The sequence below is a fragment of the Ambystoma mexicanum genome, chromosome 5p, assembly GCF_040938575.1.
Source record: "Ambystoma mexicanum isolate Mex_15411 chromosome 5p, UKY_AmexF1_1, whole genome shotgun sequence".
In the NCBI taxonomy this organism is placed as follows: Eukaryota; Metazoa; Chordata; class Amphibia; order Caudata; family Ambystomatidae; genus Ambystoma; species Ambystoma mexicanum.
The window spans coordinates 322,406,699-322,430,380 of record NC_090930.1 but is presented as its reverse complement, the minus strand read 5'-3'; positions in this window follow the sequence as shown (position 1 = coordinate 322,430,380).

The following is a 23,682-nucleotide window of genomic DNA, read 5'->3' as shown; positions in this document are numbered from 1 at the left end:
CATCGTAGCGTCTGAGCTTGTTTGTTGTTTGTGCACACTTTTATGCTGCGCGGGGCCGCTTACGCCTCCTTCCTGCTGGCGTACGTGTTTCCGGATTAGTGCGTCTTTTTTGGCGCAAGCCTTTCCCATTTTCGATTCCATGAATACGCGTTGTTATCGCGCGTGTGGGCGTTGCGAGCATTTACCTCCTGTACTTCCCCTGTAACACCCACATTTTCACGTGTTGTTCTCCATTCCACGTGTTACGCCCTGTGTTCCACCCACTTTTCTTGTGTGCGCTATACTATATGTGCTTTCCCTGTGCGCGTAGCGCATGCCGCTTAGTGACGTGTGCGCCCCCGTGCGCCACCCACGGATTTGGTGCACATCCCAGCTTTTACTAGCACAGCGCATTCCATGAATTGATCAACGGCTGCATGCGCGGCTTTGGCACACGTGTGCTGTGATTTTCAAGCTTGCGCTCCCCTTTTCGGCGCACATTTATTCCATGAATTACCCCGTTAAAGTGCAAGGAAACTTAGAACTGCAAGGTACATGGCGGTTAAACACACAGCACAAAGCACCCACAGTAACAGAGGTAAGCCTTAATTGAACAGGGCGTCTAGTTGGACAGGAATGTATGTTAAGGTCAGTAGCAGGGTTGTATTGCTAACATGCATCATGCGCATGTATTTTTGAGCAGTTTATCAAGACAAAAGTACATGGAAGCTTAGAACCGCAAGAGACGTGGCGGTCAAATGCACTGAACGCAGCTACACGAATAATCAGCAGAGCAACTTACTTTCATGAGAACACTCACGGACTGTTTTCCAGTTTGGTAAGCCATTGGTCTTTACCATTAGTTGTCTAGTGACACAAGTCAAGCAAATAATATAGTGCCATACAATTAATTGATCATATGATTCTTATACAGACAAGCTCACTCTGAAAAATAAAGATGTACAGGGTCCATCCATGGAAATGTAACAAATCATTCAATCAAACAAACATATAATCAGCACCTTGTTCAAAATAATGCACATAGAGCAAGAAGAGAAAGGTACTTACTTATTTTCTTATCAGAATTCTATAATATTGAGCGAGCAACCGACTTAATAACGTCACATATCGTAGTGAATCTTATCTGGAGGTGAAGTCAATAATGAGGGCCAATTCTTAGGGCCGTCGCAGGCTCCCCTGCATACTCCACTTCAGAGATTACAATAATGTTATGAAGATAGACATAATAACAATAGTAATATTGAATCATGCATATTAATCACATTTAGTCACTGACATGTTGCTAATATCTTTCTCTGTGTCTTTTTCCTTCTCCCCTGTCCTCCCTCTCTCTCTCATAATGATATTGGTGTAGGACATATACAGTATAAATACCAGAGATGCCTAGATAAGAACTTTTTTGACAGAAGATTCATGATATAAGGATTGTGGAGCTATATCTATCAGTCATAAGTACTTTGGGGTCACATATATATACTTTCTTATGCCCTGACGTAGACCCGGAGGGTCGAAACACGTGTTGGCAACTTTATGAGTGCACACCTTGTTGTTATTCATTTGGGAAATAATGTGTTTGTGTACATCTCATATGCAATTATTTTTGCTTGATCAATTGGTTTAGTGTTGGAGTGTTTTGCCTTTATGTGGGTCTAATAAGGCAAACAATTGGCAATTTGGTTCATGGGAGAAATATTACCCAAAATCGTTTTGAATGCAAATGTAACTGTTTATTTAACTTTGTACACTGAACACACTTATGCTAAGAACCACTTCTATGTGTGGTACTTACTTTCAACCTTATTTTATTCAGTAAGGATATGTATTTTTCACATATGTTTCATACAAATAAATATGAACTGCTCCAAGGCAAACTAGTGCATATGATTTTTGACTTCCAGAGCAGGGATGATTTGTATAATTCAGTAAAGTTTAGTGCGGAGTAGGGAAAAGACCAACTGAATTGTTCTATCAGAAGTTGGCCAGGGGTAGCCCTTCTTTTTCCACCCAACCTGCAGCAAACACTATATCCCTATCCTTTTTTTCTTTTTCTTTTGATGTCTAATTTAGACGATCATTATAACTGATTGGAGTCAGAGCACCGAATAACTAGATTCCCCACTTCTTCCTGTACTTATTTTATTGAGGATGGGTACTTCTTCTTGTTAGGTGGTGTAAGGAACTCATGGTGGCAACAGTAAAGACAGACACAAGTGATCAAAGTTCAAGGGTGTTTATTGAACTTTATAATGGATGAGATAAACTCCTAATCTAAAGCTAATTTTAAGATTTAGGGCCTCATTACACGGTATGTGGTAACCATGGCGCTATTAGTATTTTACCGTGTCCGCCTTGGTGGATGGCGGAATTACTGCCCTACTCCAAGGTGAGCGGGGGGCGGTAATTCCCCATTCACCAAGGCACTTCCCCATTCCCATTTTTGCCCCCATAGGGCTCAATGGGAATGGGGAAGGAGCTATTTACGGTACCGCAAATTACGGTACCGTAATTAGCACCAAGGTCCCTTTACGGGCCCGTTCCTTAACGGCTTCTAAAACCAGCTGTTGAGGTCGGGTCCAGCAAAGGGACCTCGTAGTAAGGCGGTAAGGGTTTACCGGTACCGGTGCCCTTACAGGTACTGGTAAACCCTTACCGCATACCGTGTAATGAGGCCCTTAAGCAAGCTACGACCATCAAATACCATAAACTACGACAATAAGGCAGTCCTAGTGGTGTCTTGCCAAGTAAAAAGGGCATATACTAAACAGAAATATTGCCAATCCTCACTACTAATTACAAAAAAGAGTGTGGGATAAAGTTCACTAGAAAAAGAAAGAAGTGTTCACAAAATGATAAGTCAGGGTGGTATGACTGGGTCTCCCTTCCCCACGTTTGAGGCACAGGAGAAGGCTGGACTCTCGAGCACAGCACACTCCTGGGCCTCGACAGCATGTGGTTGACAGTTCAGTTCAGCGATATTAAACCCCTTTCGGAGGCTAAGGGGGTCATTATGGGTTTGGTGGTAGCCATGGCGATATTAGTGCCATGGCTGCCTCCAAACTCGGGTCCGGGTCCAGGTCCGGTCTGGCTGAATGGGGACTTATCGGGACATTCCGAGCTATGCGGACCCGGTAAGTCACCATTCAGTTGTCAATTCCCCATTCCCATTTGAGCCCCCAGAGGGCTCAATGGGAATGCGGAAGGCGCAAATAACGGACCCGCAAATTGCGGGCTGGTTATTAGCTCCAAAGTTCCTTAATGGGACCCGCAGAGAACGGCTGGTTAGACCAGCCGTTCCTGCTGGGAGCCGCTAAGGGACCTCGGAATAGGGCGATAAGGGTTTACTGGCACCGGCATTATTACCGGTGACCGTTAACCCTTACCGCCCAACTCGTAATGACCCCCTAAGTCTCTTTCTTGCAAAAGTCTCTTGCCTTGGAAGGTTTGCTGATTCAAAGTAACAAAGAATGTTTTCTCTATGATCTTCCACCTTGGGTGATTGCTCTTAGCCCCTACAATCTCCCTCTGCCAGGCTCGGATCCTCCTTGTCAAACGGCCTCCCTCCATCGGGTTCACCTTCTTCAACACAGTTCATGTATTACTAACACAATTTATGTTTTGCTCAGTTTCATCAGAAAGCAAGGTTTTCCTTCTACTACCTCTCTTTGGGCATCCCGCTGTTGGGTTCACATTTGCTAATTATCACAGTTCATAATCGTAGTGGAAAGCAGGGTTCCCTTCCCCTAGCTTTCCTCTGGCATCAGATCAGAAACTTTCGATTGTACAAAGGTTTGAACATGACGTTTGAAGGACCACTCTGACGTCTCACGCCACCCTTTCCTAGAGCCTTCTGGTTCTTGTAGTATCAAAACCAGGTCCGGTCAGAGCCTTTCAATTGAGTGCCCACATGACGCCGGACCTCTCTGCAGCTGGACCTCAACTGGGCTTTCTTTAAAGTTCAAACATACACACAAGTTCTTCTTGTAAATTCCTTGGCGTTCAAAAATGTTGCTACTTGCAACCTTGGGCTCAACACTACCAGTTTCCTCCAACACACTGGCTGTGCTGAACCCGTTGGCTTCTTTGTTCTCTGGAGTCAAGGATAGTACCACGTTAGACAGCTTGCCTCTCTGCCTGCGTTATCAATGCAGGAGGCCTCCATGTACCATTGACATCTGCTGCTCCGCACACCAGCTTTAACTCCCGGTCTTATGATTTCCCTTTTGGAGGCTTCACGGGTCTGAGTTGAAAAGGGCAAGGGCAATTCCCATTCGGTGTCCTTCCAGGTCTCACCGCTTTTCATCTCCCTTTGTACGGCCGGTTTGGTGTAGCTGTCTCCTCGTGTGTTTGGCCTTGCTCGAAGTGTGCTTTTGTGCTCCGTCTTTAATCCCTTTGGGGACGGTAAAGAGCTGTCAGGTGTGCGTGATTATTATTAATTGTCTGACTCTGCCTGACCCGAGTGTTGGGACATGTCAGGTAATCGACTCTGGTGTTAGTCCATTGTCTGTTACCATGTAAGAACGTGTTCATGTGAGGAAAGGAGGGGTAGAGCTTCTAAGTATCCTACAGGGTAGGATGGGGAAAGGTTTTACAGGGAAGGGGATACCACGTCTCAACCCTCAGTGTCCCACTTCCACTTCTCGAAGACCCCTCGCCCAGGTTATCCTCCTCCACTGGTTGACCCCAGGAACTGGATCCAATAGTGATGGCCATGTCCTGGCCACCTGGACGACAGATCTCTGGCGACCAGCAGGTGATACACCTTCAGGTTTCTCACAGTGGCCAGATGTTCTCCAGTGCTGGGATATTTGAGATTTCTGGAGACTGTCCATTCACCTCTGCCGATTCACTTCTCCAGATTTCAGATTCTTGTACATTGTGTTCCTTTAGGCTACCATAGCAGTTTGGGTGGCTCTTTAGCACTTGCTTGTCCATGTGGATGTGCTCACACTTCCATGACAAGTTTAGCTTAGTGGCATTGGGGATGACGAGTCAGGATGTGGGCTCACTTTGATTTACTAGACTACTAACCTCAAATGAGGACAATGTCACCTGAACGCCAAGGGACCAAAGTGTAGCTGCAGAAAAAATATTGTTGGATGTTGTTGTGCAGCTCAGAAATGGAAGCCATGGATGAGGCAACCTTCCTGGATTCACCAGCGCTGCTTCCTAGTGATCCTGTTGGAGGAGGATGTCTGCCATGTGTAACTCATGGAAGACACAGGCCAGAGGAGTTGAGGAACGTAAATGGTTCACAGTGAATTTGACCATGGGTGTTCAACAGGCATATATGGCAAGTGTTGTTGCAGTTATAAAGATTGTAAGACTAACACCACCATCATACTGAACAAGGCCTGCAAGCTTGTTTGTCACCTTGAAGGGACAGTGAATGAGTGTTCGGTATCCATTAATGTTCGGTATGTGATTGTACCCTTTTCACAACAGGCCATGAGTGTGTGCCAGCATACATTTCTGTCTGTTCATCAGCCAACACGAGTGGTGCATCTGTAAGAGTCCAATTGGTGTGTCCTACCTGCAAGATGTATGGAGGGAACATCCAGTGAGCTGTTGTCAAGTGAGTGTTGTTGCCAAATTACATGGGAGTGACTGTGGTCCACTAAGGTTGACTGGGGATTCATCATGGACCTCTGCAAGCAAGCTGAGTCAATGGGGATTTTCTCAGGCATTTAATATTTAATCAAATTCCTGTTGGCAGCACTATGCACTGAAAGAGTAAGAGTTGGTATTGGGGTGATGTGTATTTGGGGTGCATTATTGTTATGTAGCACCTTGTTTGGACAAGTACTGTATGGAAGAGGAGTGGGCATAGAGTGATGCAGATTAGTGGAGGTACTGGGAGGAGGGAGGGCTTGTGGGTGCTGCCTTGATGTAGTGTATTGAGGTGCAGATTAGTGTAGGTACTGTGATGAGGGAGGACTTGTGGGTGCTGCCTTAATGAAGGGTATTGGGTCACAGATTACTGTAGGTACTGGGACGAGTGAGGACCTGTGGGTGCTGCCTTGATGTAGGGTGTTTGGGGACAGATTAGTGGCGGTGCTGGGGCATGGATTTGTCAGTCGCAGAAGAGGAGTGGAAGTAATGGTGATTGATCCTTCATTACTTCTTTTCCATGGGCCTGGCATAAATGTTGTTTGCGCTGCAGGTTTCTGTGCACATTTAATACCCTGAACAAGCACTCAGCACACTACATTTGGGCAACACAATGCTCGTGCTTGCACTAACTACTTTTTGCGAACTTGGCACTTTTTTGTATATTAGGCCATCTACCATTAAAGTTATCAGTCATCCACTTGTTTTTATTTCCCCTTTTTAACTCAGCATCTATCAATTAGAATTTGAGCAGACATAGGGAGGAAAAGTGAATTGGAGCCTCATAAATTACAGTGGCAGTCACTGCTATGTTGTTATTCAGTCCAGATGATGGAGTAGGAAATCAGGGCTTGTATTTGGGAAAATGCAGGAATCTTGTAAATGTGCATTTTTGCTTCTTAAATGGTTATGTATTTCAACGTTTTCATATGTAATTTGTATACATGTTTTATGGTGATGAAGTGTGTAAAGTTATTTATTAACTGTATCACACGGAATAATGAGTAAATAAATATATAATATGCAGATATTACTAACTAGTTAGGACATTAGCTTGTAAATATGCTTTATTTCAATTACATTGAACCATAAAAGCTGATTGCAGGCTAAAATATTACAAAAAGCATAAGAGTACAAGCTTCATGCAAAGAGCATGTGCATTAAGTTGAAATATAAAACAAAAAGAATTACAGTATATATTGGCAACATTTCCAAGCCTTCAAAAGCTAATTTATGTCAGTGCCCTAAAATCATTTCTTTTGGGTTTTGCACAGATCACTTGCTACAAATGGAACATCAGGATTTTTCAGGTTTGGCAATAAAAACAATCAACTAAACCCACAAAAGCCAAATTTCAAAGTAAAAAACACTGCAAAATGCACAAAAATCATTAAAAAAAATGGCAGTGTGTAAGTAAAATATTTCAAGACAACAATATCTACAATATCTTTTGCTGCTTCTCCAGGCTTTCAAGAGATGACTTGAGACAGCAAATACCCTAGAGCTACATTTTGGGTTTTTACAAAAACCAATTGCTAAAAGCATGATATCAATATGATTTAGGCAGTGGTAGAGGCTATGTTCGTTTGGGGTTCCCCAGAACACGACGGAGAAACATAACATTAATTTCATCCTCTTTTACATTTCCACACATGGGACAGCTAACAAAACAGTTGCCACAGCCAACATTAGCATTAAACACAACAGGTGCACCAGCAATTTATTTTTAACTATAATATATATTGAATCACCAGCTGTAGTAAAATGATTAGGGTAGAGCAACATGCTGGTGAGGTTTTCATTAGGGGCATGATTGCCCAATGATGAACGTTCTTTCTCTGCAGTGAAAACATATTTTGATGATAAAATGGTTTTTAAAAAACAGCAAAGAAAGGAAAAGGAGAAAGCTGAGGAAGACAGGTATTTTGGAGATGAAACCACTAATCTGACTCACAGGCAGGATTTAAACAGAACAGAGGGACTATAACTCTCAAAGGCTGATCTATCACCCTGCAGGAGAGGACCATTCAAAATCCCAGTTCTTTACTATCCCAGATCATTCAAGGCCCTGCAAAAAGAGCCAGCATGCCATCCTAGAGGGTGATATAGGGAAACAGGTCAATGGAGTGTTCTCAAGGTGTTAAGATGCCGATGTTGCTTTTCTCCTCCTCCTCCACTCCACCAGGCTCTCCTGGGCATTCTGGGGCCCTCTGGTGCTCTCTGGGACTCTCTGGGACCCTCTGGGGCTCTCTTGTGCTCTCTGGGACTCTCCAGCATTTCAACAAAAGTACTTCAAGCATCAGGCAGGGAGACAGAGTCAGGTTCACAAAAGACTTCAGGTTTTATTCGCGCCAGACTGACACAAACAGCATTGTTGTCAAGTACACAAACCCCTGTTGCCTGCTGAAAAAGGAGCTTCCTTTCATACTTTTCAGAGCAAAAGTGTTGGACCCCCTCCCTTTTCTAAACATGTCCAGGCCAAACTCTCAGCTGACTATACTCGCGCACCTGGCAATTGTTTCTTATCTGTTTAAACCTTCAAACTGAAATTCATTCTGGCACCCATTCTTAGGATTTTTCCGGCCCCATTACCCAAATATGGTCACGCAGCTGCGCTCCTTGGTGAGTCACTCAGACATAGGTTCATTATGTGTCTGGTTTCAGAATGCTTATCTTTTTTTTTCAGGGCACTGTGGCCTTGACTTTTTCAACTCCAGGACTGACTCATGCTACCATGCTCTGCAGAACTTCTTCGTTGTTCAAATTAAAGGGATTGTCAGTTAAAGGCGTTGTTGGTTACACAGATGGTAGAGTTCTTTTCTGTCTGGTATAGTAAAAAACGTAATCATTGGGCCTCATTATGACCCAGGCGGTAAGGGGTTCACGGCGCCGTAAAAGGTGGCGGTGCCGTTAACCCCTTACTGCCTAATTACGAGGTCCCTTTGCGGTCCCTACCTTAACAGCCGTTAAGGAACGGGCCCACAAAGGGACCGTGGAGGCAATTACGGTACCGCAATTTGCGGTACCGTAATTACCGCCTTCCCCATTCCCATTGAGCCCTATGGGGCAAAAATGGGAATGGGGAAGGGCCAATGGTGAATGGGGAATTACCGCCCGCCAACCTTGTGATGGGGGTGGTAATTCCGCCATTCACCTTGGCGGATTCCGGCATCAACCATGGCGCTAATAGCGCCATGGTTAACGCCTGGGTCGTAATGACCCCCATTTTCCTACTCAAATTTTTATAATGTGCATTTTATACCTTGCCAGCTTACTAAACCATGATAAAATCATTTTTCACTTTATAAACATAACACCATTTAAAATACTAATGTCTTTTAACCCTATGAGTTCTATTTTCACACATTTATAATACTAAATCATTCCATACTAATTTCTCTGTCTAACTTTAAGTGGGGGAGGGGGCTGTCCCCTACTGCATTTAGTTGCTGGTACCTCATCTTCATTTTGGCACATCTGTTACAACAGAAGGATCCACAAATGACCTCAACAGACAGTGAGCACAACTCTCTTGTTTTCAACGTCATCCCTTTCCAAAGAAAGTAACACAATAGTACCCTAGTATGATCAGATTGTTATATCTGTTGAAAATCAAATTGGCAATGGGGGTTAATTGCCTGTGTTGAATAATAGTAATAATTGAATTCCCCCGTCTGTGATTTGTGTGGCCACCTGTTTATCATAGATTAAACACGGGCTTACAAGACTTAACAGTTGGTGAGCACTTGAACGATATAAATATGCCACAAAAGATTATTTTTACTTCGTAGAGAGAGGGCTGTGGTAGAAATTTTATTTGATGTGAAAAAGAAAAATATTAAAGTATTGTTCTTAGTAAGGGCTAGACAAGATTTTGTATATGAAATAAAACATAATTTTAGGATTTTAAAACCACTTTGTTGTCCTCGAACTTATGAAACATAACAGAAATCAAGGTGCTTTAGACACAAAGACATACATCAAGATGAATTGCTTGGTGTTGCATATATTTTACAATGTGGTCTCTTTTATTTGCCTATATGTAAAACATTCGAAGATACTTGTCTTTGTGAATGTTGTAATATGCTAACTAGAATTCACATATGGTTTGACTTTTAAGAATGTATAAAAAGGTGATTGGAGGTCATTACGACCCAGGCGTTAAGGGTTAATGCCGTCGTTAACCCTTAACGCCTGATTCCAATTTTAACGGCTGCTTTTAGCAGGCGTTAAAATCCATGGCGCTAAACCGCCTTGGTGCTAATTACGGCACCGCAATTTACGGTGCCGTAATTAGCGCCTTCCCCACTCCCATTATGCCCTATGGGGCAAAAATGGGAATGGGGAAGGGTAAATGGGAAATGGGGATTTACCGCCCCACTCACCTTGGAATGGGGCGGTAAATCCGCCATTCACCATGGTGTAAACGTAGTTTACACCATCGTGGTAAAGTTGGTGTACTTACCGCCTGGGTCGTAATGACCTCCATTGTGTTCAATAAAATTGTTACTTCTAGTGTCCATGCAGTACAGCAATATTTAAACAGGCAGACAGCATTGCTATTGCATGCATGGTTGATTCTGTATTTGTAAACAGTGTAATTTACTATCTAGTGAAACAAGAAGTCCAGTCTATGCACTCTCCCGTCCCCACACACTTTAATGCTGGTAATCAGCCAAACTTGTAATGCAAAATGTGTATCTCTAATTCAATACTCAATCAAATGACACAGTCCAATTAATGAAATGACTGAAGGCAATTTATCGATTCCTGTTTTCTGCAGAGGCCAAACTATAGGTTGTGCTCGACTCGTTTCGGGGAAGGTACCCCCTCTTCAAGAGCAAATCATACTGAAAAGAAATATCCAAACTGATATATAACAATTGCAAAATGTCCAATATATGTATATACACAATCTCAAACCTATTAATATTGTTAAACAAACATGTTTAACCACCACACTCAAAGCCATGCTCTAGAGAATACAAGCATTTCTACTGATATACCAGTAAACCAACAGGTTGTGACTGTGTGGTTGTAGGTAAACTGCAGCAGAATCTGGCCTTTTTTAGGCATAGGAGGAAAACCAGGAGAGGTAAGAAGACCATTAAGACAAAAAAACAAATAGATAGTGAAAACATTGTTATCAAAATATTGAGTAAAGTGCTTACCAGTGGTCAATTGAACATTCTAAATCTGGGTCTTTCATTTGTCCCCATGTGCAACACTACCCTTTTTGAGGAGAAAATTAATTTGCATAAACGTATGTGCAAAATACGAATAAAAATCTTTTTTGAAACCCAACCACTGATGGAAGACATACAGATGTTGATGACAACCTAGAAATGAGACCAAAGAGCTTTTTGAACCTCATATTCAGAACTTGATCCGTAACATGTTTGAGAACAAAGTGTTAACAGAATTATTGAAGATCAACTACCAGAGGGTTGCCCCTTACAACATTAAAAACAGACAATTAGAGCAGGTAGAAAAAAAAGCTAGGGACGAACACCTGACCAAAAAACCAGCTGACAAAGTGGGTGTAATGATTGTAATGGATACATCATTTTACAATGAGAGCTGTCGACACTGTAAAATGATGAGTCGACATACATAAGATTTGATCATGACCCGATCAATGACATTAAAAACACTGATTGGCAAAACAATAGACAAAGCATTGAAATATGATTGGATCAGCCTGAAAACTAAGAATGATCTCAATAATCGGTTCCCCATCACTCCCGTGTTCTATGGATTACCAAAGATACACAACTGTACTCAACCATCATTCCAAACAATTGTGGCAGGTACTGACAGCGTGTTCCATTCTCTGGCCATCTATGTTAACAAAATATTGCAACCATTGGTCCAGGAAATTCTCACGTATTTGAGGAACACTACAGATTTCTTTACTTGCCTTAAGGAAATTAAGGCATTAACATCAGATTGTTTACTTTTCTCACTAGATGTGTGTAGTTAATACACATCAATTCCATATAAAGAGGGCCTTGAAGCCGTAGAGTGGCTTCTGCTAAATTCAGGAATAGTGAGAGGTAACAGGCAATTTATTTTGGAGTTATTGAATATTATTTAGTATAAGAACTACTTCAGATAACAATGCTCTTACTTTGTACAAGCATCAGAAACATCGATGGGGTCAGTAATGACCCTGGTATATGCAAACATTTTCATGTATAACTTTAAAAGAATGTTTAAACTAGAACAGGCACAGTGGGCCAACAAAATTCAACTATGGAAGAGGTACATAGCCGAAATATTTGGGATTTGGTGTGGTACACATCAAGAACTCTTATCTTTATTTGACAACTTAAACCAGGTACACACACGCATCAAATTGACCTTGTAAGTGGGTTTGGCAAAATGGCATTTTTTAGATGTGAGCCTCTCTCTCAAAGATGGTACGATAGCTACTACAATTTATCACAAACTGAATAATCTGCTACATTACTCGAGCTTACCCCCAAAGCCATGATGAAGAGTCTCCCTGATAGTCAATAATTGTTTCAGATCCAGAAGGGTTAGACACAGAATGTGCAGTGTTGATAAAAAAGTTCAAGAAAAGAGGATATCCAGGGGAAGTCTTGGAGGACGCCAAATCTAGATCAGAACTAGTACCAAAGGACATCCTCCTTTGCCCCAAACAACAGACAAGTGAAATTCCACTTCTATTCATTTTGAAGTTCTCGAGACAGGGCTTCCAAATCAGCAACATTATTGAAAACAACTGGAGCATGTTGCAACATAGCCCCATACTCCATAAGCTATTCCCGAGACCACCTATGAAGGCCCTTAAAAGGGGTACAAACCTTAAAGACAATTTGGTTCGAGCTGAGATGCCTCCAAGGGACAAACAGTACTAAGTACTCGTAAGAAGGGCACATTCCCTTGTCTTGCATGTAATCATTGTAACAACATTTTGAAGGGTAAAACCATTTCTCACCCAGATACGGGTCCAAAGATCACACTTAAAGATCATGCCACTTGTTCACACTAGGTGGGATATATGAGATCAAGTGTCCATGTGGACATCTATATATAGGTCAGACATCAAGACCTGCCACAGAGAGATGGACAGAACACAAATTGAATGTGAGATGCAATAACCCCAAGTCTCCTCTGGCTAGGCATTTTAAGGAACACAACCATACAATTGCCCAGATACATTTTTGGTGTTAGAAGTGGTCAAACGCCCCCAAGGAGGGTTGGGCGATTTCAACTTCCGTCTAATACAGAGAGAAATGTTTTGGATACACAGCCTATACAAAGTGCAACCTAGAGGGTAAAATGAGGAATTTTGTCTAAACTTTTTCACCTAAATATGTTGGCTGTGACTGTCCAATGATTCGAAATCTACATATCATATTGCTGGGGATGCTGTAACTACTGAGCACTTAGCTGCGAACCTCTAACAAAATGATGTATGGTATGTGTGTCCCACATCTTTAATTAGATTAATTGGGATATTCTGATTGTTTAGCTTTAATTAATATAACATGACTGAGAATTGGTACCTTGCATCAATATTCTCAAAGGTGCATGTATTCAGCAAACACCTGCACAAGCTAGACCTGTGTTTGTGTGATATTTTGGAGATGAACATTGTAACTGCTTGGGTTTCATGCATAGCAGTTAGTAGATCTAGACCTGATTACTGACAACATTTGGACTATCTAATATTTGTTACAATGTGTATAATGTGAATGATGATTATCCACTAATCAGTGCCGTGGCATATGTGGACGCGCAGAAAAGATTCTACAATTAAGGTAACTCACCAATCTTGAATTGTTATGTTACACAGAAGGTCATTGGTCTTGAATGTAGAAACGGAAGTTAGGCTTTACAGAAATGACCAGATTGATGAAGCTCACATTGTAAGATATACATTGAACCAACAACGGTGGCATGTTTAATGTTAGCAGATATGAGAACAAGTAATTAAATATTCAGGATTTGTAGAGTAAGACTGTATTTACCCACAGCCAACATATCGAGAAAGGCTGTATTTATGGGCATCTCGCTGCCTCCCAAGATGGTGCCGGGTTAAGCTTTTTACCGTTTCATTCCTTGCCATGCTATATAGGGTCATGTTTCCACTGAGTCCCTCATGTGACTCACCGTCGGTTTCCTGATGGCTTCTCGAAATAAAGAGTATATACGGTGTGGAGTTTTGTTTTGCTCCATACGCGAGGTGTTTGTTGAAAGGAGAACTCTTTTTCACAGGTTAGATAAACTTTTGAACAGGTCAGGCCAATGTACAATACCACGTTAGGAGTCTAGGCTCGGGTGGTTTATTTGGGTAATTTCTTATACGTGACAAGATATACCTTGCCTTTCCATCCCTCAGTATTGGTCTTCTTCCATGCAGCAGCTGATGGGGTTGTTCAGAGGGTGTTGCAACAGATACATTTCTGAATAAATGGCATACAAAACGCATTTGAAGATTTCCTTTTGGATTTCCCCTAATATGAGCCGGTAGGGTAAGCGATTAAGCTTTTGAAAACATACTTTAGATCGTTAAGGATGATATGGTACTAGACACTAATGTTTATTGTTCCTCATTGTTTTTGGAATTCCATAGATATATGAAAATACTGCATTTCTGTTTTTTAAGCTATTGAGACTGAAGTCAGGTAGGTCTCTGCTTGTCAGGTTTCTATAAGGTTCACTCACGGTGTGCATGGTTCTGGTATTTAACACGGGAGAGGAGTCAAGGAAATAGAGTTTACCTATAATGTCCATTAGGACAACCACATGGTCACAACTTGTTGGTTCAATGCTATAGCAGTAGGAATATCTGTTTTCTTTTGAGCATGGCATTGAGAGTGATGGTTAAACAATATTAATAGGTTTGAGATTGTGTATATAAATACATTGGACATTTTGCAATTGCTATATATTAGTTTGGATTTTTCTTTTCAGTATGATTTGCTCTTGAAGAAGGGGTTCCTTCCCCAGAACGTGTCAAGCTCAACCTAGACTGTTTGGACTCAGCAGGAAACAGGAATCAAATTGCCTTCAGTCATTTGATTAATTGGACTTTGTTATTTGATTGAGTTTTGAATTAGAGATACACATTTTGCCTTAAAAGTTTGGCTGATTACCAGCTTTAAAGTGTGCGGGGGACGGGAGAGTCCATAGACTGGACTTCCTGTTTCAATATTAATATCTCGTGTCAGGATCAGCATTCCTCCCCCGCACCTAAACTTCTTCAATTTGTTACTTAATGTATTAGAGGGTGTATATATATATATATATATATATAACTACAAAAAAAACTTTGTTAAAGGGACACGTTATGGTTAAGTTGCCCTATCAAAAACCTATGCCATTCTGCACAAACATTTTGTACAAAAACACCTTATGATTACAAGTAACAACTAAAAAACCCTGAAATTCAGAAGTTATGGTAGGCTAATCACCCATTTTTCCCATCAGCACTCTAAAAGTCACACAACCACCCAAAACATAAAAGATGCCACAACACATGTCATTGATGCCATCACATCTTTAGACTCTTTCTTTTATGTCAGCTAAGCAACCATAACACGCACCACCACCGTGCACTGCTAAGACTAACACCCACAATATCAAAGATGACATGACAAATGTCATTGATGACATCATGATATGCACGGGCTCCATTTTGACCTCCGCAGTCACACAGTAGTTCTTTGCTAGAAGACTTTCACGGAAACTGCTATTTCATGTGCCTCACAAACCTTTTTGAAGCATAAGTTATCAAAAGGAATGTTTCTCAAACCGTGACTCCCTACATTCTTTCTGTCTCTGGTCTCTGTACGTCAGGGTCGAAAAACAATTGACTCTTATGAGGTTTGGTGCAACCACAACCATACTGAGCACCTACTGAAAAAATGAAATGAGATGAATTGACCTTCACTCCGAAAATACATTCTCTTTTTGCAACTACATATCAGCAGTCACTCATGGGAACCGTTTCTCCTGACCACGTGCAGACACGCTCTGTTTATGAAACCGTGCAGTCGGCTGCCTCACATTCCAAAATATAGGACGCCAGTCTAACCGCAGTAATTTTGATGTTGGCTTCTTACATAGACGCAGTAAATAGTTGTATTACATTGTCTACCAAGTTGCAGTGCACGGTACGATAGTGGTAACAAGATTAAAGTACTGTTTCACTTTCTACTGCCACTTATAAGTAATGCTTACCTTTCGACACAAGGTTCCAAAAGGGTTTGTTTGCGGTGATTTCGGTGTACAACTCAAAAACTAAGTGACCATGGCACCCGTATCAAAAGAATGCTATGCACTTGACGCTACGGCAGACCCAATGGGTGAAGGCGCAACATCTTGACGTACAGCATGCCATGGATTAGCAAATAGAAATATTCTCCACTGAGCGAACAGGGAAGTGGGTCCGCGGAGCGGACATACATATCACAAATTTTTAGAGTGCTATTTTTTGATCATTTTAAAGGAAACTACAATAAGAATTATCACAAAATGTACAAAAGCACTCTTTGGGGAACAAGCCCCTGCCCCTGCCGCAAAATTGATGACAATCCGTCCAGTGGTTTGGCCTGTAGCCGTGCGCAAAGTTTTTGCCCCATTCAGTCTATCGGAAAAAAAGAAGTTTTGGAACCCGCCTATAACTTTGGCCCCCCCTTGACGAATCCTTTCCAAAATTCAGAGTGGCCCATATACTTTTTTTGCAAACTTTGGTAAGTATTCGTCCAGGGGAAGCCGAGTTATAAGTCACCCAAAAAGTGCTCTTCCTATGGAAACAGCAACTTAACCATAAATACACTACTGTGGCCATGTAAGATATATAGGTGTGCACTAACAACGACTTCATACCATCTAGCCCTGTGGGTCATTTTATAATGGATGGAGCGGCAAATGAAGGTGCAAAATGCAAGCATGAACAGATATATGTATGTCTCCTTCCCATTTTAAATTGATTTCAAGCTGGAGAAATGGCACAAAGCGGAGTTAACATGTCAGTCATGCTTTACTCCTCCTACTTGAAAGTATATTTGTGTTCTGCCTGCATGAGATTTTCGAACAGCATTAAAACACATTGGTTCCTATTAAGTCAGCTTCCTTCTAGCACCTGCAAAAAACAGGCAGATTCCATAGAAAAATTATTGGTAAATGTGCCTGCTAACCATAATTGACATGGATGTGTTTTCTTTTTTACAAGACCGAATATAAAAGTAAAGAGTAAATGCGATTTCACCTGATGCGACTCTTTTCTTCTGCACTCCACCTTGACAAGGTTGGAAATTACATGCAGGGGACCCAGCAGCATGTAAGTAGCAACATTGACAAACCCCTGCTTGCAATTAACCCCTGTGTTTCCCGATTCATATACTCTATTTTTGAAAGTTTTTAATTCTGAAATAAATACTTTGTTGAAAAACAGTTTGTATCTTGTCCCACAGTGTGAGGTGGATTTTTTGTGATTTACCTGCCCAAGACACCAAAACTGGTCTTGTTTTCAGCTGGTTGGTAAACAAGTCCAGACTTGGTGTCACCCAATTAAATATCCTGAAAGCTTTAGGATTTGACTGGATCGCAGATCATAATGGCCACATCACCACCAGTGCACCCACCCCTTGTCGATGGTCGGATCACTTCATCATCCATTTTGCCATCCCACAGCCTACCAAACTCACAAACTCTCTTAATCTACTTCCACCAGGCATGACAAGAAGCTCAAGAAAACCCACAAGAGGAAACATCCCGCCATTACTAAACACTCCTGCCCTCCAGCAACCATTTGAACCCAACCCCAACTCTATGGTGGATTCATACACCCACATACTTTCTAAGACAGTAAACACCATAGCCAGACACTCTAACTCCTGGTTTACACCTGACCTACTCAAACTGTGCTTCCAGAAGCGACAAGGCCAGCAAACATGGATGAAGGACCCAACTGACGCTAACATAATTGAGTTCAGCACAATCGCCAAACTCTACAAATCTGCAACCATTGCGGCAAAACCCAACTCTTTTAACTCTCGAATCAGCAATACTAACTTTGATGTAAAAGAAACCTTCAATATTTACAGAGAACTTGAGGCACCAGCCCCACCTCCCACCACTCTTACCAAAGACAGATCATGGTGTTCCGACATCCAGGCTGCATTACTAGGCCAAATCAATACCTTGAATGCTCAAATGATCACTCAACAAGCTCGATTCAGCACCCATCCCCTACCCCCACCATCACTGGTTGCTCCCCCCTCACAACATCCATCACACAAACATGTACACAGTTCCACTTCAGACATTTCTCTGAAATGGAAGTCCTCAAACTGATAAAAAGCCTAAAGCCCACTAACTGCAAAGGCGACATCTGCCCTGCTACTCTCATTCAAGAGTGCTGATATACTAGCACTCATCATTACTGCATTCATAAATGCGTCCTTCGATAACAGTATCATCCCAGCCAGCCATAAAGAAGCCTGGGCCCTCCCTCTCCTAAAATAAACCACCCCTGACCCCAACATTCCAACAAACTAAAGGCCCATTACCACAGTCCCCTTCCTACTAAAAATTCTTGACCGTGCAGCCTATCTGCAGATCCAACACTTCTTGGAAGATAATAAAATTCTAGGGATGCGCCAATCAGATTTCCACCCAGGCCATGGAACAGAATCTGCCCTTCTCAATTTAAAAACCCAACTTGAACAAATTTGAGACACAGGTAATTCTGCACTGCACCTTCTCTTAGACCTGTCCACGGCTTTTGACTTGGTTAACCACGAAATCCTTTGTGAACACCTCACCACCCACGCCAACTTCTCCACTCCTGCCACTGCTTGGTTTGCATCCTTTCTGGAAAGAAGCGTCATGAGGGTCTTTTGAAACACTGCACATTCCTTAACATCGCCAATCACCTTTGGCGTACCGCAAGGGTCCTGCACTGTTCCAACTCTATACAATATTTTCACTGGCCCTTTTTTCAACGTCCTTGATTCATTAGGCATAGCCTACACAAACTATGCCGATGATACAGAAATCCTAATTCCCAATCAGGCAACTACTCAGCCGACTCCACCTCCCTCAACAATATCTACTCGACCATACAAGCATGGATGGCAGCCACCCACCTCTGTCTTAACAGTGATAAGACGGACATTCAAATTGTAGGCTCTCCAAATGCGCTGAAATCCCTGGACAAACAGTACTCTGCCTTCAAGATAGATAACTACACAATTCCTGTCTCACCTATAGTTAAGACCTTAGGAGTCTACCTTGACGCCTCTCTCAACATGTCAAGGCAAGTAAGCTCCATTACCGCTTCAGCCGCCTACTCCACCAAGGTCCTAAATGCAGCCAGATCCTTCCTCACCAAAGAAAACTGCCTTACTATTGCCTGCACAATAATTGGCTCCAAGATTGACTACTGTAATGTCCTATTCACTTGTACATCAGCAAACAATACACACAAATTACAAGTGGTACTAAACAATGCCTTGAGAGTGGCTCTCCACATCCCAAAAAGAAATCACATTTCTCAAGCTAGAAGAGAAGCACACTGGCACCCCATACAGGGGCGCATCAAATTTAAAACACTCTCAATCACCCACAAATACCTATCCAACACTTCTCCCCCCTACCTCACCTACAGAATCTCCAAGGCACCTACCACCAGACCTAAAAGGTACCCTTACACTGACCGCCTAGTTGTGCCCAAAGTCAAGAGATGTAAAGAAGGTGGTTCAATCTTCCCATACATTGCTGCAAAACTGTGGAACAACCTCCCTTCCTCCCTTAGAGCTGAGAAATCTTACTGGCTTTTCCGCAAAGCACGCAAAACACAGCTCTTCACATAATAAAGAACTGTGTCTGTTCAATGGTATGCCGATAATAACATATATGATCATACTGCTGCTCAATACTGTTGTTCTTGTTTTGATCCTACACTCTCATTACTACTGTATCGCATGATAAGTGCAGGACAAGCGACACTTACCGGACATGTAACAGTGCCTCAATGCCTCTGGGTTGCCTGTGCGCTTTATTAACAAAATGAATAAATAAGTGTCATGTGCACTGAGCTCATTAGGGTTTTGTATGTATGTGGCTCTCTTTATTACTTTAGATTGGGGAGAATAAAATTAAGAGATGACCATTAACAGGAACACATTTGTTTTAGTTAGCTCGACAACCCGAGATCTCATGAAGTTTCATGCATCCAGGTAATCCAGGCCCATTAGTCTAGGTACACAGGGGGCCAACGAGTGACCAGCAATGGAATAAAAAATCATACCAATTGCTCATTTATGCAACCATTCTGCGCTTTATTTATTTATTTAGTTATTGTTATTTTTGCATTGTTAGCAGCACCCATAACCCTCAGGTATCACAGCGCTAGTTACAGTAAGTGATTAATGACAGTTTGTAAGAGCCTTCTTCAGGACTCTTTTGCAACCTCTGTGATTCTCTTTCGCTCCCTCTCTCTCTATTCTTCCCTCTGGCACAACTCACTCTGCAGGGCAGACCCTGGATGTTCTAATCTCCTCAGATCCCCCCTTCTCTCTCAGATCCTAACCCTCTCACCACTCCTCTCTCTTGGAGTGATCCCTTTCTCCTTTCATCCCACCTCTTTCTCTCTCTTGCCAGCAGGTCAAGCAGACTCCAGCACTGCCACATACCTTCTAAGTCATCTGACTCAGGAAGTGTGTGTCAGTTGAGGCTTTCTACACTACTTTCTCTCCTCCTCTTGCACCTTTGGTTTTCTCACACCCTGACACAGCCCTCTCTAACCTTCATCTCTCTATCTCTAATGAACCCATAGACCTAGGGCCCTTTAAGACGAGGTAGCAACACTTAGAGATGGATGGAGATGCAGAATGTACTCAAACATCAATAATCAAACTGACTCAGGAAGTTGGCAACACGTGGTGCTGTTTTAATTGCAATCAACTAAAACAGGGAGATAGAACGGACATCAATGGACGTTCACTCGATTTCTCTCAACACATGTTAAAAAAACACAACTTTATAGTAAAAACTCATCATCAGTGACGCCGCAATACTTGGCAAACTACAAAAAACCTACTTGTGGATGTGATAGGCTTACAAGGAACATCTAAGTATATGTTCCATACGGATGGGGAAAGTGCTTGGGTCTCTACTGTCAGGTGGGCAACTAAGCCCATCCCATGTGCAAGTCATCTTCTGTGTCATACTTATACTCAACACTTTATTGGTTACACAAACTATAGGGCTCTTTGATACATGGCCATCTACTATTGGTTTGGCACCCTTGTACCCTTCTGGAATATTCCACACGCTAACAGCATGCAGGCTACCACTCCAGGTGCAGGGAGGGTCGGCGTGATCATACCTCCCCTCCTAATTAGCCCAGCATCTGTCATCACTCTTGCAGTCTTCCAGTTAATAAAGGCTGTGAACTTGGCCTTGCAGAAGCTCTCTGTGCCTGAGAATAAAAGGGAGTATCTTCTTGGTTTTGGTGTAGCTCGAAGCAATGTCAATTTTGATCTGACCATGTGACTGGAGACCGTGTTTTTGAGCTCTTTGCTGCATTTAACACTATTAAATGCTGAACTCTTGACGCCTTCCGTGTTTCTCCATTTCACCTCAAACAGAAGTTTGTTTCTTTCTCACATTCATGGAACTACTGGAAGGACAAACAGGCTCACGGTAGCCTCGACTGCTTGGTGCTGGGCAAACCTTTCTTGTATTTCACCTCCGCCATCAGTTATTTTCCAACTGCGCCACACTGAAAACCCTTTCCACTCACAGGGTTTCCAATCTTGCTAAAAGTGCATCATGGAACATCCAGATTCTATACATTCCTATGTGTAAACCCGCATTTACTGTGAGTTTTCTTTAAGCATGGTAATTATGTCACAGTGTTATGGCTGTTCATGTTTATTTACACTCTCGTAGTATTGTATGTTCATGCAAGGGTTTTTCCTTTTGGCGCGCAGAGAGGGCTTGGGACAATTATGGTAGGCTCCACAAGCAGGGGGAGCGGGATTGTCTGTGAGGTGATTTCACCTCAGGGCTGTCGCGGGCCCCCCTGCTTGCAGATACCATTGGAGAGTCCCCACGACAGATAAGTGGCTGAAGGGGATTGCTAGGGGCAGAGCAAGGGTGTGAAATGGGTGTTGTGGTGTCTGGGGAGTCTGGGGAGTCATCCCTCTGCCCTCCCCCGAGAGTCTACCCAACTTGAAGAACACTGGCCCCTACTTATGGCTTACATCGCCAAAGAGCTTCTTTTATGCACTAGCACATTTGATTTGGGTACTCTGGTGGATGATTTGAAAGAATGGGTGCTTGACCTATACGTACATCTCGGACCAACTGTCTTGGCATTGGCTCCCAAATCAGACAACGTCTGCCAAGTTAACCTGCTAAGGGCAACAATAGATCAAGAAACGCAAACTGATCTCCTTAGTGAGTTCTCCTTAGGATCCAAGGGGTCCATTTTATTTACTGAAGAGATAGGCAAGGGCCCCAAGGTCGTCCTCTCTGACTCACCACTGGAACTAACCCCATTGGCACCTAATCATATCCAATATGCAGCTAAACATTCAGCAATGGTTACTGTTAAACCCAAGAAGGCACCTCGAGGGAGTTTTAAATTTAAAAAGTCACAGATGCATAAACTAAACGATTCGAGTATGGTGGACTTAATCATGTACCAAAGGAAAATTGTCATAATGAATATTCCTAAGAGTGAAGGAAAAGAATCTAAACAAGCTTTACACAACAAAGTTCTCACTTGGTTTCGACAGAGAACTGGCCCGGGGTTAGTTAGAATGACTGACCTAGTGATCTTGTGCAGAATGGATCTCTACAACTGTTGTTCACAACCTAATTGTGACTGTTTCCTAGTTGGTTGTGGGGGCAGTTCCCGCTGCATTTCTAAATCTGTGTAAATATACTCCCAGAGGGTCAGCGCGTTGCAAGCTAATATTGCAAAGGTTTCCTGTTATATGATGCTGTAAAACCTTGTTAATCCCATTTCCCAGAGGATCATTGCAATGCTAGTTAATATTCTAAGGTGTTCTGTTATTTGACGCGCCTACGATTGTAGTATTGTCTCTTTAGCTAATCTCTTATAACTCTCTGTTTTAGGCTGCCTATGTTGTATTTGTATTTTTGTTGTCTGCGCCCTCACGCCACAGGGTTCAAAGTTGCGCAATATAAATTGATTAAAGTTAAAGTTAAAGGAAGTGGCAAAGGGAGACAGGAGCTCGAGACTGCCTTAGAGGGCATCCCGGCCCTCTGTGTTCCATTGCCGGTCACTCTCATTGGGCCGCCTGCCTGGCGGAAGCCAGTCTCTCTCCCACACCCGGGGTTGAAGGGGTGTGCCGGGGGCCACAGTAAGGGCGCTTTGGTGGGTGTGTTCTACCGGCCAGCCACTGCTACCGTGCAAAAGAGAGCGGGGCGGTGTGTGCGCTAAGAATTCTGAGTAAGGTAGGAAAGGGAAACATTAAGAACGGACCCTGAGCCCTGTGTGAGCCACTTGCCGGCTTACACATGGGCCGTGGAGTGCCCTGAAGGATGACAAAGTCCTCCTCTCTTATCTCATCGGGACGCAGAGAGGCCTGGAGTGGGCCTGCGCTCCAAGGAAAGGGAGCTTGGCGGGTTTTGGTGGGGACGCTGAGGAGAAGGCGTGGTGGTGCCCGGATAGGGACCTTTGGGCTGTCCAGACCCAGGAAGGACCATTCTCGATGATTATGTGGCCAGTCCTAGGCCCTGGTTGATATAGTGGGGATTGATCCGTGGTTTTGGTGACCTGACAGCTCTGAAGGGAACAGTGATTCGACACACCCCATAGTTGGTACACGTCACCCACTCTGGGGGCAGAACTGTATAATTCCCTCTGGGATGGCGCTGAGGGTTGCCACTTCCATAACGCAGCGCTAAGGAGGCGTTATGGCCCGGTGTCTTGAGTGGGTGGCTCGGCGTAAGGTGGTGTGAGTGTGGTACCTCTCAATGGTAGTTCTATTAGCCACTTGTTTGAATATTTATTTACAAAATGTGAATGTGCACTTCCTCATGTGACCTACATGATAT